Raw genomic sequence first — 19,712 nt, 5'->3', positions numbered from 1 at the left:
ATATCCCTCTAGTGGTGTGGGGGCTGTGCTTTGGCAAAGTGGGTGGGGTTATGTCCTGCCTGTTTGGCCCTGTCCGGGGGTATCATCGGATGGGGCCATAGTGTCTCCTGACCCCCCCTGTCTCAGCCTCCAGTATTTATGCTGCAGTAGTTTATTGGTTGGGTGGGCTAGGGTTTAGTCTGTTATATCTGGAGTACTTCTCCTGTCTTATCTGGTGTCCTGTGCGAATTTAAGTATGCTCTCTCTAATTCTTTCTTTCTCTCTCTCGGAGGACCTGAGCCCTAGGACCATGCCTCAGGATTACCTGGCATGATGACTCCGTGCTGCTGCTCCAGTTTCAACTGTTCTGCCTGCGGCTATGGAACCCTGACCTGTTCACCGGACGTGCTACCTGTCCCAGACCTGCTGTTTTCAACTCTCTAGAGACAGGAGCGGTAGAGATACTCTTAATGATCGGCTATGAAAAGCCAACTGACATTTACTCCTGAGGTGCTGACACCCTCGACAACTACTGTGATTATTATTATTTGACCATGCTGGTCATCTATGAACATTTGAACATCTTGGCCATGTTCTGTTATAATCTCCACCCGGCACAGCCAGAAGAGGACTGGCCACCCCTCATAGCCTGGTTCCTCTCTAGGTTTCTTCCTAGGTTTTGGCCTTTCTAGGGAGTTTTTCCTAGCCACAGTGCTTCTACACCTGCATTGCTTGGGTTTTAGGCTGGGTTTCTGTACAGCACTTTGAGAAATCAGCTGATGTAAGAAGGGCTAAATAAATACATTTGATTTGATGAACAACAATGAGAATTTTGTTTCTGTCTCCAAGTGGCTCTCTCTTCCTGTGCCCTCATGATCTATTATTATGGCTAGCCTAAACAATTATACTCTGTAACAGATGGTTTTAAAAAGTTAGTGAAGTACAACACTTAATTCAATACATACTTATGTAAAAGTAAAATGACTGACTTTACTAACAAACCTCAAGTACTCGGAAAAGCTACTCAATTACAGTAACGAGAAAATGTGTAACTCGTTCCTTCGGGCCCCTCCTAAAATGTCAATTAAAATGTAGAGGTATAGAGGCTCATGAAAGGACATCAGAGGGGGAAAATCATAACATATCAGGGTGGCCATAGAGAAGCCAAACTCAACTGGTGGACTGCGGTCCGGGTCCGGACACAGAGAAGGGTAAATCAGGACTCGACAACACCGCATTTTGTTATATAAAAGTCAATACATTATTTTTTAGACAGCTTTAAAAAATCAACTGGGCGCAGTGGCCTCTAACTCAGCAACCTCTCTTTCTCGAAGCAACGCCCATCTCTACTAGTGCCCCGTCTAATCCAATCACATGGTTATATGCAAATACAAGAGGCCGCGTCTTACCTCATCACATTAATCCAAATATCCTCCTCGGAACCTTGGGCCAAGCACATTTGACCGTGGTTCAACTGTAAATATCACAGATAGAAGGAGCTTAGTTACCAGTATCTTTGTTAATATGGCTTGTTAAACAAAACAAAAACAGTTGACTCGGAAAACCGTATATTCAAAGACGATTGGACCGAACAATATTCATTAATTCTCCCCGCAACTAGCACAAAACCAATGTGCCTGATATACAGCTCTCGTGAAAAGTGCCAATGTTACGCGCCATTATGACACCAGGTATAGTAAATTCAATCAGACGTATCCCCTGAACACTGAGGTGAGAACAAACAAGATTAACCAACTAAAATCCCAATATGAGAGGTCCACTAAAGTCCTTGTCAATTCCCTGGCAGCCAAACTGTGTGCAATTGAGTGTTCACTGAGGATAGCTTGGGTTTTGGGAAAACACAAAACAACTTTTTCAGATGCTGAGATGGTAAAATAATGCATGTGTGAAGTTGCTGACACCTTGCTTGAAGGTAAACTAAAATATGAGGTCAGGGAAAAAATCAAACAGATCCCACTGTCAGATTCCACAGCAATGAGGAGAAGTGAAATATTAGCTGAAGATTTAACCATTCAGAATGCACCTTGCATTTCATTAGCTGTGGATGAATCAACAGATAACACTGATAATGCACAGCTTCTGGTGTTTGTCAGATTTTATTAACAAAACAAAGAAGGAATTATGTGAGGAGCTGTTGAGCTTCACAAATCTAGAAACACACACACAGGGAGAGGATATCCATGAGGCCATCAAAGAGATGCTGACAAAAAGGGGGATTGATCTGAAGTCAGGGGTCTCCATCACCACATATGGAGCTCCAGCCATGACAGGAAGAGGAAGGGGCCTGGTTGCACGTTTGAAAAAGGACCACCCTGACATCATATCACTGCATCATCCATCAATCTGTCTTGTGTGCCAGTCTGGGAAAATAGTATTGTGAGGTCATGACAACGATGAGGAAACAGATCAACTTCTTGAGAGCAACATCATCCCTACAACACCGCCTGCTACGAGGCATTCTGACGGAGGTCAATGACAGCTGTGATGACTTACTACAGCACAACAATGTCAGATGGCTCAGCAACAGCAGGGTTTTGGAACACTTTTGGGACAATTTGAAGGAAATCAAAGCTTTCTTATCAGAGCAAAAGAGTGTCAAGGCAAGTCAGTTTCTGAGTTTTTGGAAGATGAGGAGAAGATGGAAACAGTTGCATTTTCAGACAGACATTACATCACACCTTAATCAACTGAATGTTAAGCTGCAGGGACGGGACAACCCAGTGTGTGATATGATAACAGCATATAACAGCTAAATTTTAGCTTTTCAAGAATGATCCCCAGGGAGAACTTGTCCATTTCCCAGATATTCTGGTGTAAACACAGGGAGGCAAAGATGTCTGATGACTTCATCCAGAAGCTGATGGATAACTTCAAGGCTCGCTTTGATGACATCACTGTTGGAAGAGAACTGCTGCTGCTCATCCAGAACCCCTTCTTGGTCACAAATGTGACAAAGTTGTCAGACGTAGCAAAACAGATCTTCAGATGGGTAGATGTTGCATCACTGCAGATGGAGTCGATTGAGCAGCAAGAAAATGTGGCTTTGAAGGAGCAGGCTGGTGATTGTGACCCTGTTACTTTCTGGGGAAATATGGTACCTGCAGCTGATGTCCCTGTTCTCAAGAAACTGGCACTATACATCCTGACCATGTTTGGCTCCACATACAGCTGTGAATCAGCATTCTCCACAATGAACTTTATTAAAAACAATGAACACCTGCACCAGTGTCTCAGAGTTGCTCTCACACCATGTGTGCCAAAGTTCAAAGCATTGGCAGGAGACAGAAAGTGTACTTTCTCTCATTAATGCAGGGCAAGGCCCAGAGTGATGTTCTGTGTATTCAGATGATTATTTTTGTTCAACTCTCCTTAGTTCTCCAGAAAACATGCACTTTATTTATAAAAAGATAATATAATAATTCAAGGCCCATTTATGCACTTTTTGCATAGACAATTATTCAACCACTTTTGTTCTTCAGCAATGTTGATGCAATGTTGATGCAATGTTGATGCAATGTTGATGCAATGTTGATGCAATATTGCACATGTTTACAATCAAAATAAGTTGTAATCAATTCAAATTCTTAGTCTCATTTACTGTATTTAATGTACATTTTATATAACAAGATGTTTCCTAAGTCGTAGACTGTTTGTTACTACGTTGTACCACAACGCCGATAAAGGATGAAATTCATTCGGACCTTTGCCCCCTAGGACATATTCAGACCCCTTCCCTTGTCCCACGTTTTGTTACATTACAGCCTTATTCTAAAATTTACTAAGAATTTGAATTCAATTGTTTTCCCCTCATAAATCTATATACGATACCCCATAATGAAAAAACAAAAACAGGTTTTTGAAATTTTTGCACATTTCTACTTTTTCAAAAACTGAATATATTACATTTAAATAAGTATTCAGACCCTTTACTCAGTACTTTGTTGAAGCACCTTTGGCAGTGGTTACCACCTCAAGACTTCTTGGGCATGACACTATAAGCTCAGCACACCTGTATTTTGGGATTTTCTCCCATTCTTCTCTGCATATCCTCTCAAGCTCTGTCAGGTTCGATGGGGAGCGTCACTGCACAGCTATTTTCAGGTCTCTCCATAGATGTACGATCAGGTTCAAAACAAGGCTCTGGCTGGGACACTCAAGGACATTCAGACATTTGTCCCGAAGCCACTCCTGCGTTGTCTTAGCTGTGTGCTTAGGGTCGTTGTCCTGTTGGAATGTGACGCGTCGCCCCAGTCTGAGGTCCTGCTCACTCTGCAGCAGGTTTTCATCAAGGATCTCTCTGTACATTGCTCCGTTCATCTTTGCCTCGATCCTGACTAGTCTCCCAGTCCCTGCCGCTGAAAAACGTCCCCACAGCATGATGCTGCCACCACCATGCTTCATGAGCTCAATTTCGAGTCTCATAGCAAATACTATGTAAATAAGGTATTTCTGCTTAAATTGTATATACATTTCTAAAAACCCGTTTCTGCTTTGTCATTATGGGGTAGTGTGTGTAGTTTGATGAGGGAAACATAATGTTATACATTTTAGAATAAGGCTGTAAAGTAACAAAATGTGGAAAAATTCAAGGGATCTGAATACTTTCTGAATGCACTGTAGTTGAGTACCCCTGCCATAGATGATATGTAGGCAGTTTGTGGGAGTGGGGGGGTGGGGGAGGTGGGTTGCAGTGTGTGTGTGTGTGTGTGTGTGTGTGTGTGTGTGTGCGTGCGTGCGTGCGTGCGTGCATGTGTGGATGCATGAGTGTGTTCGTGTGTTCGTGCATTTGTTCACATGTTCACCGCTCTGGCCTAGGGGTTTGTGGGGAATTGAGTAGGTTACTGCTGCTTGACTGTCACATAATCAGTTGATTTATTGGGAACGCACCACTTAAAAACTATATATATATATATATATATATATATATATATATATATATATATATATATGGATATATACAATTAAACTAAGCATGTAGGTCCATAAGCCACAATCCCATTACTATCATTACAATCATTACTGTCATTACTATCATCTGTTGTTTAAGGTCAGTTTTGGAAAGGGTAAAGACAGATGAGTTTGCTGGCCAATCAAAACACATTGGCGACTGTGGATTCTTTGGCTGGCTTTACATGGATCTGACTGAGCTGCTGGATTGTAAGGAAACAGGAGTCAGACCTGACTGAGCTGCTGGAGGGTAAGGAAACAGGAGTCAGACCTGACTGAGCTGCTGGAGGGTAAGGAAACAGGAGTCAGACCTGACTGAGCTGCTGGAGGGTAAGGAAACAGGAGTCAGACCTGACTGAGCTGCTGGAGGGTAAGGAAACAGGAGTCAGACCTGACTGAGCTGCTGGAGGGTAAGGAAACAGGAGGAGTCAGACCTGACTGAGCTGCTGGAGGGTAAGGAAACAGGAGTCAGACCTGACTGATCTGCTGGAGGGTAAGGAAATAGGAGTCAGACCTGACTGAGCTGCTGGAGGGTAAGGAAACAGGAGTCAGACCTGACTGAGCTGCAGGAGGGTAGGGAAACAGGAGTCAGACCTGACTGGGCTGCTGGAGGGTAAGGAAACAGGAGGAGTCAGACCTGACTGGGCTAGACGTGACAGATCAATAAGACCATAAGATGGATCACTATGTCTGTGATGTGGTTGTCTCACCTAGCTATCTTAAGATGAATGCACTAACTTTAAATCGCTCTGGATAAGAGCGTCTGCTGAAGAGAAACACACTTACAGGCAAACACACACTCTACACACACACACACACACTGTACACACACACACACTCTACACACACACACACTCTACACAAAAGGCAGGAGGCCTTTTGCCTTTTGGTGGGCCGTCAATAAATAAGAATTTATTCTTAACTGACTTGCCTAGTTAAATAAAGGTCAAATAAAAAATACATACTCTACATATAGAGACTCTATACATACAGACTCTATACATACAGACTCTACACATACAGACTCTATACATACAGACTCTATACATACAGACTCTACACATGCAGACTCTATACATACAGACTCTATACATACAGACTCTATACATACAGACTCTATACATACAGACTCTACACATACAGACTCTATACATACAGACTCTATACATACAGACTCTACACATGCAGACTCTATACATACAGACTCTATACATACAGACTCTATACATACAGACTCTATACATACAGACTCTATACATACAGACTCTATACATACAGACTCTATACATACAGACTCTACACATGCAGACTCTATACATACAGACTCTATACATACAGACTCTATACATACAGACTCTATACATACAGACTCTATACATACAGACTCTATACATACAGACTCTATACATACAGACTCTACACATGCAGACTCTATACATACAGACTCTATACATACAGACTCTACACATACAGACTCTACACATACAGACTCTACACATACAGACTCTATACATACAGACTCTATACATACAGACTCTATACATACAGACTCTATACATACAGACTCTATACATACAGACTCTACACATGCAGACTCTACACATGCACACTCTACACATACAGACTCTACACATACAGACTCTATACATACAGACTCTACACATACAGACTCTACACATACAGACTCTACACATGCACACTCTACACATACAGACTCTATACATACAGACTCTACACATACAGACTCTACACATGCAGACTCTACACATGCACACTCTACACATACAGACTCTACACATACAGACTCTATACATACAGACTCTACACATGCACACTCTACACATACAGACTCTATACATACAGACTCTACACATACAGACTCTACACATGCAGACTCTACACATGCACACTCTACACATACAGACTCTACACATACAGACTCTATACATACAGACTCTATACATACAGACTCTACACATGCAGACTCTACACATGCACACTCTACACATACAGACTCTACACATACAGACTCTATACATACAGACTCTACACATACAGACTCTACACATGCAGACTCTACACATGCACACTCTACACATACAGACTCTATACATACAGACTCTACACATACAGACTCTATACATACATACTCTACACATACAGACTCTACACATGCAGACTCTACACATGCACACTCTACACATACAGACTCTACACATACAGACTCTATACATACAGACTCTATACATACAGACTCTACACATGCACACTCTACACATACAGACTCTACACATGCAGACTCTATACATACAGACTCTATACATACAGACTCTACACATGCACACTCTACACATACAGACTCTACACATACAGACTCTATACATACAGACTCTACACATGCACACTCTACACATACAGACTACACATACAGACTCTATACATACAGACTACACATACAGACTACACATACAGACTACACATACAGACTACACATGCAGACTACACATACAGACTCTACACATACAGACTACACATACAGACTCTACACATGCACACTCTACACATACAGACTACACATACAGACTCTACACATACAGACTACACATACAGACTACACATACAGACTACACATACAGACTACACATGCAGACTACACATACAGACTCTACACATACAGACTACACATACAGACTCTACACATGCACACTCTACACATACAGACTACACATACAGACTCTACACATGCACACTCTACACATACAGACTACACATACAGACTCTACACATGCACACTCTACACATACAGACTACACATACAGACTCTACACATACAGACTCTATACATACAGACTCTACACATGCACACTCTACACATACAGACTACACATACAGACTCTACACATGCAGACTCTACACATACAGACTCTACACATACAGACTCTATACATACAGACTCTACACATGCACACTCTACACATACAGACTACACATACAGACTCTACACATGCACACTCTACACATACAGACTCTATACATACAGACTCTACACATGCACACTCTACACATACAGACTACACACATACAGACTCTATACATACAGACTCTACACATACACACTCTACATATAGAGACTCTACACATACAGACTCTACACATACAGACTCTACACATACAGACTCTACACATACACACTCTACATATAGAGACTCTACACATACAGACTCTATACATACAGACTCTACACATGCACACTCTACACATACAGACTACACATACAGACTCTATACATACAGACTCTACACATACAGACTCTACACATACAGACTACACATACAGACTCTATACATACAGACTCTACACATACAGACTCTATACATACAGACTCTACACATGCACACTCTACACATACAGACTACACATACAGACTCTACACATGCAGACTCTACACATACAGACTCTACACATACAGACTACACATACAGACTCTACACATGCAGACTCTACACATACAGACTCTATACATACAGACTCTACACATACAGACTCTACACATACAGACTCTATACATACAGACTCTATACATACAGACTCTATACATACAGACTCTATACATACAGACTCTACACATACAGACTCTATACATACAGACTCTATACATACAGACTCTATACATACAGACTCTATACATACAGACTCTACACATGCAGACTCTACACATGCACACTCTACACATACAGACTACACATACAGACTCTACACATGCACACTCTACACATACAGACTACACATACAGACTCTACACATGCACACTCTACACATACAGACTACACATACAGACTCTACACATGCAGACTCTACACATACAGACTACACATACAGACTCTACACATGCACACTCTACACATACAGACTACACATACAGACTCTACACGTGCACACTCTACACATACAGACTACACATACAGACTCTACACATACAGACTCTACACATACAGACTCTAGAACCCTGACTGCACTGGCACACAACGTTCTAACACTCTAGAACCCTGACAGCACTGGCACACAACGTTCTAACACTCTAGAACCCTGACTGCACAGGCACACAATGTTCTAACACTCTAGAACCCTGACTGCACAAGAACACAATATTATTCTGTCAAGTACCTTCTTTTAATATTACAACACAATTTGGTTGTGCTGTCGTTAGTAACCGTGGTAACAGTGATGATGCACTCTGGTGGTTGTTATTGTCCAAGGTCTTCCGTTTCCAGGACTCCCAGAGGAGATGAATGTGTGTGTATGCGACTGGGGCTTTAGCCCCTGGTGAGGAAGAGGAAGTGCTAAATGCTCCATTTCCCCCTCTCGACAGCTGTGGTCAGACAAAGTCCAGAACAGGACATCACTGAGATGTGTGTGTGAGGGCTGGAGGTAGTAAGAGTAGAAAGTGCACAGGCACACACACACACACACAAACACACACACACACAAACACACACACACACAAACACACGTTTTATTGTCACACTTCAACGCTCTAATCCCCTCTTTATCTCTCTTCACCCTTCTATTGCCTTTCTCCTTCCACCACCACTCTTTTTTCCTCTCTCTCTCTCTCTCTCTCTCTCTCTCTTTCTTTCTTTCTTTCTTTCTCTCTCACTTTCTCTCTCTTTCTCTCTCTCTCTTTCTCTCTCTCTCTCTCTCTCTCTCTCTCTCTCTCTCTCTCCTTTACACTTTCTCTGGGAATAGGAACCTAAGTCCCTCTTTCTCATTCCTCCCCCTTTTTCTAGCCCTCCCACTGCATTTATCCTTCCACCGCTCTCTAATTCTCTCTCGCTTTCTCTCCTTTCCTATTTTTTTCTGAGAATAAAGGTACCGGCTCTTTCCTTCACCATTTTTTTTAGGAACAGGAGCCTATAACCAGGAATAAAACCTTATAACCAGGAATATGATCTTATAACCAGGAATAGGATCTTATAACCAGGAACAGGAGCCTATAACCAATAACGAGTGCACTCTGGGGTTCAAAGTAAGACAGAGTCCCACTGACCTCCAGAGCGTATTAAGAAACTCTCATACCTCCCTCATTCACCAACACCCCTCCCCACCCAGCCCTATTACTTCTTAAAGAAAACCCTACTACCTCCCCTCCTTGCCCCGCCCACCCGCTGTGCTGTGGTTGGCTCCCTTTGATCTGCCCAGCGCTTTAATTGGGAGGAAGTGAAGTGTGGGGCCAGTGAGGTCACCATTACCCCTGACCCCTCTCATTGACCACTCCGAATGTCATTAGGGAGTAAGACGGTTCTCACGGCGACTGGGGGAGAGGGGGGGGGGCAGAGGAAGGAAACAGGATGACAGTTAGGTAGGGAGAAAGATTTGTCGTAAAATGTAATGCAACACACACTCAAATATTGTAGCAAAAATATTGTAGCAAAAGACTAGCAAACATTGCGTGAGCATGGTTGTTAAGTAGTTTATTGGCAACTGTACGTAGAATAAATATTGTAATCGTTGTCCTTACTGACAGATGTGAGTCACCAGAAGAAAGTTAAATGGGTGCGCACATGCACACACACACAGACCTTCTGGATTCCTGTTTCCCCAACCAGGTCACACCAGATTACTGCAGTGTTAGTTTGTCCAAGTCCAAGAAGCCTTCAATACTGTCCACTAGGGGCAACATAAGCGCCTACTAACATCTAGTAGTCTTGTGGCTTCCTAGGGAGTTGTGGATGGGGATAGAGGAAAGGCTTGAGTCGCGAGCTACAGCTCTGAGGAACGTTGGTTCAATCTCAGTGCAAGGCAAACCGCGAGCAACAGCTCTGAGGAATGTTGGTTCAATCCCAGCGCTAGGCAAACCATGAGCTATGGCTCTGAGGAATGTTGGTTCAATCCCAGCGCTAGGAAAACCATGAGATACGGCTCTGAGGAACGTTGGTTCAATCCCAGCGCTAGGCAAACCGCGAGCTACAGCTCTGAGGAACGTTGGTTCAATCCCAGCGCTAGGCAAACCGCGAGCTACAGCTCTGAGGAACGTTGGTTCAATCCCAGCGCTAGGCAAACCATGAGCTACGGCTCGGAGGAATGTTGGTTCAATCCCAACGCTAGGCAAACCATGAGCTACGGCTCTGAGGAACGTTGATTCAATCCCAGTGCAAGGTACTTTGTTTTAACCCTGTCCCAAACCTTAACCCTTAACTTAAGCAGTTGGGATTTATGCCTAAACTTATCCGTCAAGTTTTGACATTTACCCGGACAAACGTTGACTACTGAAGTCAGACCATGAGATCTTGTTGGTTTTCCTGAGGACAATGTAAGGGGACCAAGGCCAAGGATGTGTGTCTGCCTGATCTCCTTTACTCCTTTGCCTCCCGCGAGGAGAGAAAGAACAGGGGGAGGTTTAAGCATTACACACATCAAAGACACGCTGGGATATTTCACTTTGGATAGGGGGTAAGAACCCATCAAACGACACCATCCCCTCCCTCCCCTTTCCCCTTTCCCCCTCCACCCTTCCCTTGTCCCATCTCCCCTCACTCTGCATAGTGTTAGCCGAAATTAAGCGGGTGGGTATGAGAAATCCATCTATCTGACGTGTAAAAGTCGACTCTTTGACAGTTCAAAGGCATCGCTAAAAATGGGGCGGACGAATGATTTAATATATGTTGAAATATATGCGGCAACTCTTCCCTTCAATATGCATTAACCACAATGTATTGGGTTAATGCATCGCCTATCTCTTTATGACCAAGTCGCTGGTTGTCTTGTCTTGTCTTCATGTATATGCCGTGGGTGTGTTAGCCGTGTTCAGGTGTGTGCAGGTGTTAACAGAGGAGTAAAGTGGATGATTTATATGAGTCCATATAAGGAGGGAGGCTTCCGCACAATCAAAATGTCAGACAGGGAGAGAGTGAGAGTGTGCGATGATCCATGTGTGTGCTCACCTCTGTGTGTGTGTGTGTGTGTGTGTGTGTGTGTTTGCCTGTGTGTGTGCCTGTGTGTATGCCTGTGTGTGTCCCCAAAAACATGCTTGCTTCGCTGTGTGTGTGTCTCAGTGTCTGGCAGGATTCCAGAGAGATGATTTATGGTGGATTAGGCTAATCCCTACCTGCTCTGCTCCCTTGGCTGTTTCTAGGTGATCTACGGGGGGGGGGGGGGGGGAGGATAGAAGAAGTGCCTGGAAACCACCAAGGGACAGACAAGATGAGAAAAGAAGAGGTGAGACTAAACAGGATGAGAAGATGTGAGACAAAACAAGATGAGAAAAGGTGAGACTAAACAAAATGAGAAGAGGTGAGACTAAACAAAATGAGAAGAGGTGAGACTAAACAGGATGAGAAGAGGTGAGACTAAACAAGATGAGAAGAGGTGAGACTAAACAAGATGAGAAAAGAAGAGGCGAGACTAAACAGGATGAGAAGAGTTGAGACTAAACAAGATGAGAAGAGGTGAGACTAAAAAGAATGAGAAGAGGTGAGACTAAACAAGATGAGAAGAGGTGAGACTAAACAGGATGAGAAGTGGTGAGACTAAACAAGATGAGAAAAGAAGAGGCGAGAGTAAACAGGATGAGAAGAGGTGAGACTAAACAAGATGAGAAAAGAAGAGGTGAGACTAAACAGGATGAGAAGAGGTGAGACTAAACAAGATGAGAAAAGAAGAGGCGAGACTAAACAGGATGAGAAGAGGTGAGACTAAACAAGATGAGAAAAGAAGAGGTGAGACTAAACAGAATGAGTAGAGGTGAGACTAAACAAGATGAGAAGAGGTGAGACTAAACAAGATGAGAAAAGAAGAGGTGAGACTAAACAGAATGAGAAGAGGTGAGACTAAACAAGATGAGAATAGGTGAGACTAAACAAGATGAGAAAAGAAGAGGTGAGACTAAACAGAATGAGAAGAGGTGAGACTAAACAAGATGAGAAGAGGTGAGACTAAACAAGATGAGAAGAGAAGAGGTGAGACTAAACAAGATGAGAAGATGCAAGACTAAACAAGAAGAGAAGAGGCGAGACTAAACAAGATGAGAAGAGAAGAGGCGAGACAAAACAAGATGAGAAGAGGTGAGACTAAACAAGATGAGAAGAGGTGAGACTATACAAGATGAGAAGAGGCGAGACTAAATAAGATGAGAAGAGGCGGGACTAAACAAGATGAGAAGAGGCGGGACTAAACAAGATGAGAAGAGGCGAGACTATGAGAAGATGAGAAGAAGAGGAGATTAAAGATGAGATGAGACAATAACAGAAAAGACAAGAAGAGAAGAGACTAAACAGGATGAGAAGAGGTGAGACTAAACAAGATGAGAAAAGAAGAGGTGAGACTAAACAGGATGAGAAGGGGTGAGACTAAACAAGATGAGAAAAGAAGTGGTGAGACTAAACAGAATGAGAAGAGGTGAGACTAAACAAGATGAGAAGAGGGGAGACTAAACAAGATGAGAAGAGAAGAGGCAAGACTAAACAGGATGAGAAGAGGTGAGAGTAAATAAGATGAGAAAAGAAGAGGTGAGACTAAATAGAATGAGAAGAGGTGAGACTAAACAAGATGAGAAGAGGTAAGACTAAACAAGATGAGAAGAGGCGAGACTAAACAAGATGAGAAAAGAAGAGGTGAGACTAAACAAGATGAGAAGAGGCGAGACTAAACAAGATGAGAAGAGGTGAGACTAAACAAGATGAGAAGAGAAGAGGCGAGACTAAACAAGATGAGAAGAGGTGAGACTAAACAAGATGAGAAGAGAAGAAGGCAAGACTAAACAAGATGAGAAGAGGCGAGACTAAACAAGATGAGAAGAGGTAAGACTAAACAAGATGAGAAGAGGCGAGACTAAACAAGATGAGAAAAGAAGAGGTGAGACTAAACAAGATGAGAAGAGGTGAGACTAAACAAGATGAGAAGGGGTGAGACTCAACAAGATGAGAAAAGAAGTGGTGAGACTAAACAGAATGAGAAGAGGTGAGACTAAACAAGATGAGAAGAGGGGAGACTAAACAAGATGAGAAGAGAAGAGGCGAGACTAAACAGGATGAGAAGAGGTGAGAGTAAATAAGATGAGAAAAGAAGAGGTGAGACTAAATAGAATGAGAAGAGGTGAGACTAAACAAGATGAGAAGAGGTAAGACTAAACAAGATGAGAAGAGGCGAGACTAAACAAGATGAGAAAAGAAGAGGTAAGACTAAACAAGATGAGAAGAGGCGAGACTAAACAAGATGAGAAGAGGTGAGACTAAACAAGATGAGAAGAGGTGAGACTCAACAAGATGAGAAAAGAAGTGGTGAGACTAAACAGAATGAGAAGAGGTGAGACTAAACAAGATGAGAAGAGGGGAGACTAAACAAGATGAGAAGAGAAGAGGCGAGACTAAACAGGATGAGAAGAGGTGAGAGTAAATAAGATGAGAAAAGAAGAGGTGAGACTAAATAGAATGAGAAGAGGTGAGACTAAACAAGATGAGAAGAGGTAAGACTAAACAAGATGAGAAGAGGCGAGACTAAACAAGATGAGAAAAGAAGAGGTGAGACTAAACAAGATGAGAAGAGGCGAGACTAAACAAGATGAGAAGAGGTGAGACTAAACAAGATGAGAAGAGAAGAGGCGAGACTAAACAAGATGAGAAGAGGTGAGACTAAACAAGATGAGAAGAGAAGAAGGCAAGACTAAACAAGATGAGAAGAGGCGAGACTAAACAAGATGAGAAGAGGTGAGACTAAACAAGATGAGAAGAGGCGAGACTAAACAAGATGAGAAGAGGCGGGACTAAACAAGATGAGAAGAGGCGAGACTAAACAAGATGAGAAGAGGCGAGACTAAACAAGATGAGAAGAGGTGAGACTAAACAAGATGAGAAGAGGTGAGACTCAACAAGATGAGAAGAGAAGAGGTGAGACTAAACAAGATGAGAAGAGAAGAGGTGAGACTAAACAAGATGAGAAGAGGCGGGACTAAACAAGATGAGAAGAGGTGAGACTAAACAAGATGAGAAGAGAAGAGGTGAGACTAAACAAGATGAGAAGAGGCGAGACTAAACAAGATGAAAATGGAAAAGGGGAGACTAAACAAGATGAGAAGAGGTGAGACTAAACAAGATGAGAAGAGGTGAGACTAAACAAGATGAGAAGAGGTGAGACTAAACAAGATGAGAAGAGGTGAGACTAAACAAGATGAGAAGAGGTGAGACTAAACAAGATGAGAAGAGGTGAGACTAAACAAGATGAGAAGAGAAGAGGTGAGACAAAACAAGATGAGAAGAGAAGAGGTGAGACTAAACAAGATGAGAAGAGAAGAGGTGAGACTAAACAAGATGAGAAGAGAAGAGGTGAGACTAAATGAGAAGAGAAGAGGTGAGACTAAATGAGAAGAGAAGAGGTGAGACAAAACAAGATGAGAAGAGAAGAAGTGAGACTAAACAAGATGAGAAGAGAAGAGGTGAGACTAAACAAGATGAGAAGAGAAGAGGTGAGACTAAATGAGAAGAGAAGAGGTGAGACTAAATGAGAAGAGAAGAGGTGAGACTAAACAAGATGAGAAAAGAAGATGTGAGACTAAACGAGATGAGAAGAGAAGAGGTGAGACTAAACAGGATGAGAAGGGGTGAGACTAAACAAGATGAGAAGAGACGAGGCGAGACTAAACAAGATGAGAAGAGAAGATGTGAGTCTAAACAAGATGAGAAGAGATTAAACAAGATGAGAAGAGATTAAACAAGATGAGAAGAGATTAAACAAGATGAGAAGAGACTAAACAAGATGAGAAGAGACTAAAAAAGATAGGAAGAGACTAAACAAGATGAGAAGAGACTAAACAAGATGAGAAGAGACGAGGCGAGACTAAACAAGATGAGAAGAGAAGATGTGAGTCTAAACAAGATGAGAAGAGATTAAACAAGATGAGAAGAGACTAAACAAGATGAGAAGAGACTAAACAAGATGAGAAGAGACTAAACAAGATGAGAAGAGACTCTAACACATGCACATACGCAATCATAATTTATTTTTTACCCTCTCTCTCTCTCTCTCTATCTCTCTCTCTCTCTGAATGTCATTTGCTATGTTCGTGATTTTGTTGCAATAAAGAATATTTAATTTTCCCTTAGGCGTTCAAATACTGAGCCTGTAGAAAGTGAATTTCCGGTTCACACACCTATGTGTCTCTCCTTCCTTCCCTGCGGCACCACAGTCTTTATTCTCCTGCAGGAGATAATGGCCTTGAGTTCTCTGTGGCTAATGCCTTAGTGGGTGTGTGTTTGATCCCGATAAGCACCGATACCAGAGAACGAACACACACACACACACACACACACACACACACACACACACACACACACACACACACACACACACACAAATACGCAGACACACCTACACACCTACAGTTGAAGTCGGAAGTTTACATACACCTTAGCCAAATACATTTAAACTCCGTTTTTCACAACTCTTGACATTTAATCCTAGTAAAAATCCTCTGTCTTCGGGTCAGTTAGGATCACCACTTTATTTTAAGAATGTGAAATGTCAGAATAATAGTAGAGATAATTATTTATTTCAGCATTTATTTATTTCATCACATACCCAGTGGGTCAGAAGTTTACATACACTCAATTAGTATTTGGTAGAATTCTCTTTAAATTGTTTGATTTGGGTCAAACGTTTCGGGTAGCCTTCCACAAGCTTCCCACAATAAATTGGATGAATTTTAGCCCATTCTTCCTGACAGAGCTGGTGTAACTGAGTCAGGTTTATATGCCTCCTTGCTCGCACACACTTATTCAGTTCTGCCCACAAATGTTCTTTTGGATTGAGGTCAGGGCTTTGTGATGACCACTCCAATACCTTGACTTTATTGTCCTTAAGCCATTTTGCCACAACTTTGGAAGTATGCTTGTCATTGTCCATTTGGAAGACCCATTAGTGACCAAGCTTCAACTTCCTGACTGATGTCTTGAGATGTTGCTTCAATATATCCACAACATTTTTCACCTATTTTGTGAAGTGCACCAGACCCTCCTGCAGCAAAGCACCCCACAACATGATGCTGCCACCCTTGGGCTTCATGGTTGGGATGGTGTTCTTCGGCTTGCAAGCCTCCCCCTTTTCCTCCAAACATAAAGATGGTCACTATGGCCAAATAGTTATATTTTTTGATTCATCAGACCAGAGGACATTTCTCCAAAAAGTACGATATTTGTCCCCATATGCAGTTGCAAACCGTAGTCTGTCTTTTTATGATGGTTCTGGAACAGTGGCTTCTAACTTGCAGAGCGGCCTTTCAGGTTATGTTGATATAGGACTCATTTTACTGTGGATATACATACTTTTATACCTGTTTCCTCCAGCATCTTCACAAGGTCCTTTGCTGTTGTTCTGGGATTGATTTGCACTTTTCGCACCAAAGTACGTTCATCTCTAGGAGACAGAATGCGTCTCCTTTCTGAGTGGTATGGCGGCCGCGTTGTTTCCATGGTGTTTATTCTTGCGTACTATTGTTTGTATAGATGAACGTGGTACCTTCAGGCATTTGGAAATTGCTCCCAAGGATGAACCAGACTTGTGGAGGTGAATTTTTTTTGTTGCTGATTTCCATGATGTCAAGCAAAGAGGCACTGAGTTTGAAGGTAGGCCTTGAAATACATCCACAGGTACACCTCCAATTGACTCAAGTGATGTCAATTAGCCTATAAGAAGCTTCTAAAGCCATGACATCATTTTCGGAAATTTTCCAAGCTGTTTAAAGGCACAGTCAACTTAGTGTATGTTAACTTCTGACCCAAAGTACTTGTGATGCAGTGAATTATAAGTGAAATAATCTGTCTGTACATAATTGTTGGAGAAATGACTTGTGTCATGCACAAAGTAGATGTCCTAACCGATTTGCCAAAACTATTCTTGTTAACAAGAAATTTGTGGAGTGGTTGAAAATTAGTTTTAATGACTCCAACCTAAGTGTATGTAAACTTCCGACTTCAACTGTACACACAGGAAGTTATTCATTCATTCACATAATCAAGCTAATAACACTGTACAACTGGCAACGTCATGGGGATCCTAATAACACTGTACAACTGGCAACCTCATGGGGATCCTAATAACACTGTACAACTGGCAACCTCATGGGGATCCTAATAACACTGTACAACTGGCAACCTCATGGGGATCCTAATAACACTGTACAACTGGCAACCTCATGGGGATCCTAATAAAATAAAATAAATATCTAAGGCAACAAGACCCTGACTCCTGACATTTAACCCTTTCACCCCTGATGACCTCTGGGTCTCGAGATCCACCTGACAGGTGTGCCGTTACCGTGGACAACTGCTCACCTGCCACAGGTGAGAGCCTTCCCTTTAGTAACGACAGGGAAAGTCCTTTTACCCCCGCCCCCCCACACACACACACCTCCTCTCACCCCCTGCTCTTCCAGCAGACACACCTCAACACACACACACCTTCACACACCTCCGCTCACCCCCTGCTCTCCCGGCAGACACACCTCAACACCCGATACTGTTGAGCTGTGCTTTTCCCTCTCTTTTCATCTCTGTGTCTCTTCTGTTTCTTTTATTTCCCTTTCTTTTTCTTTCTCTCTTTTAATGAACCGCCTTGAGGGCCCTGGAGACAAATCACAGCTCTGAACTCGGATGGCGCTTCTTTTGTTCCTTTGTACTTTTATGAGATATAAACACAATGACTTATCATGTTAAGGGATGGAAACGCTGCTCTAAACTTTGGCACCCACGCACGCGCGCGCACACACACACGGCATGGATCAAACGGTTTGTTTGGAATCATTAACAGCTGGTTGTGTGGCTGCACTCATTGTCCTCTCTTGTGTACACAAACACAGGAGAACTAACCTTGTGTACACAAACACAGGAGAACTAACCTTGTGGTGACAAACACAGGAGAACTAACCTTGTGGTGACAAACACAGGAGAACTAACCTTGTGGTGACAAATACAGGAGAACTAACCTTGTGGTGACAAACACAGGAGAACTAACCTTGTGGTGACAAACACAGGAGAACTAACCTTGTGGTGACAAACACAGGAGAACTAACCTTGTGTACACAAACACAGGAGAACTAACCTTGTGGTGACAAACACAGGAGAACTAACCTTGTGGTGACAAACACAGGAGAACTAACCTTGTGGTGACAAATACAGGAGAACTAACCTTGTGGTGACAAACACAGGAGAACTAACCTTGTGGTGACAAACACAGGAGAACTAACCTTGTGTACACAAACACAGGAGAACTAACCTTGTGGTGACAAACACAGGAGAACTAACCTTGTGTACACAAACACAGGAGAACTAACCTTGTGTACACAAACACAGGAGAACTAACCTTGTGGTGACAAACACAGGAGAACTAACCTTGTGTACACAAACACAGGAGAACTAACCTTGTGTACACAAACAATTCAGTTTCATTCAAAATCATATTTTCCCTTAACCCTAACCCCAAAACCTAACCTTAACTCTAACCCCAAAACCTAACCTTAACCCCAAAACCTAACCTTAACCCTAACCCCAAAACCTAACCTTAACCCTAACCCCAAAACCTAACCTTAACCCTAACCCCAAAACCTAACCTTAACTCTAACCCCAAAACCTAACCTTAACCCTAACCCCAAAACCTAACCTTAACCCTAACCCCAAAACCTAACCTTAACCCCAAAACCTAACCTTACTCTAACCATGGTTGCTTACCCTAAAACTAACCCTAGCACCTAACCATAAACCTAACCCTAATTCTAAACCTAA

At 42.5% G+C, this 19,712-nt stretch overlaps 1 pseudogene; it reads left to right on the top strand.

The window, feature by feature from the left end:
• Positions 1 to 2,197: 2,197 nt before the first annotated feature.
• The window catches only part of LOC149981388 (general transcription factor II-I repeat domain-containing protein 2A-like), a 36,916-nt pseudogene continuing 19,401 nt past the window's right edge, over positions 2,198 to 19,712 (top strand).

Source organism: Oncorhynchus mykiss, chromosome 8 (assembly GCF_057628025.1).
Source record: "Oncorhynchus mykiss isolate SJ-2025 chromosome 8, ASM5762802v1, whole genome shotgun sequence".
Taxonomy (NCBI): Eukaryota; Metazoa; Chordata; class Actinopteri; order Salmoniformes; family Salmonidae; genus Oncorhynchus; species Oncorhynchus mykiss.
Note: the sequence above shows the minus strand (reverse complement) of the source record. Positions and strands in the feature narration are given on the sequence as shown.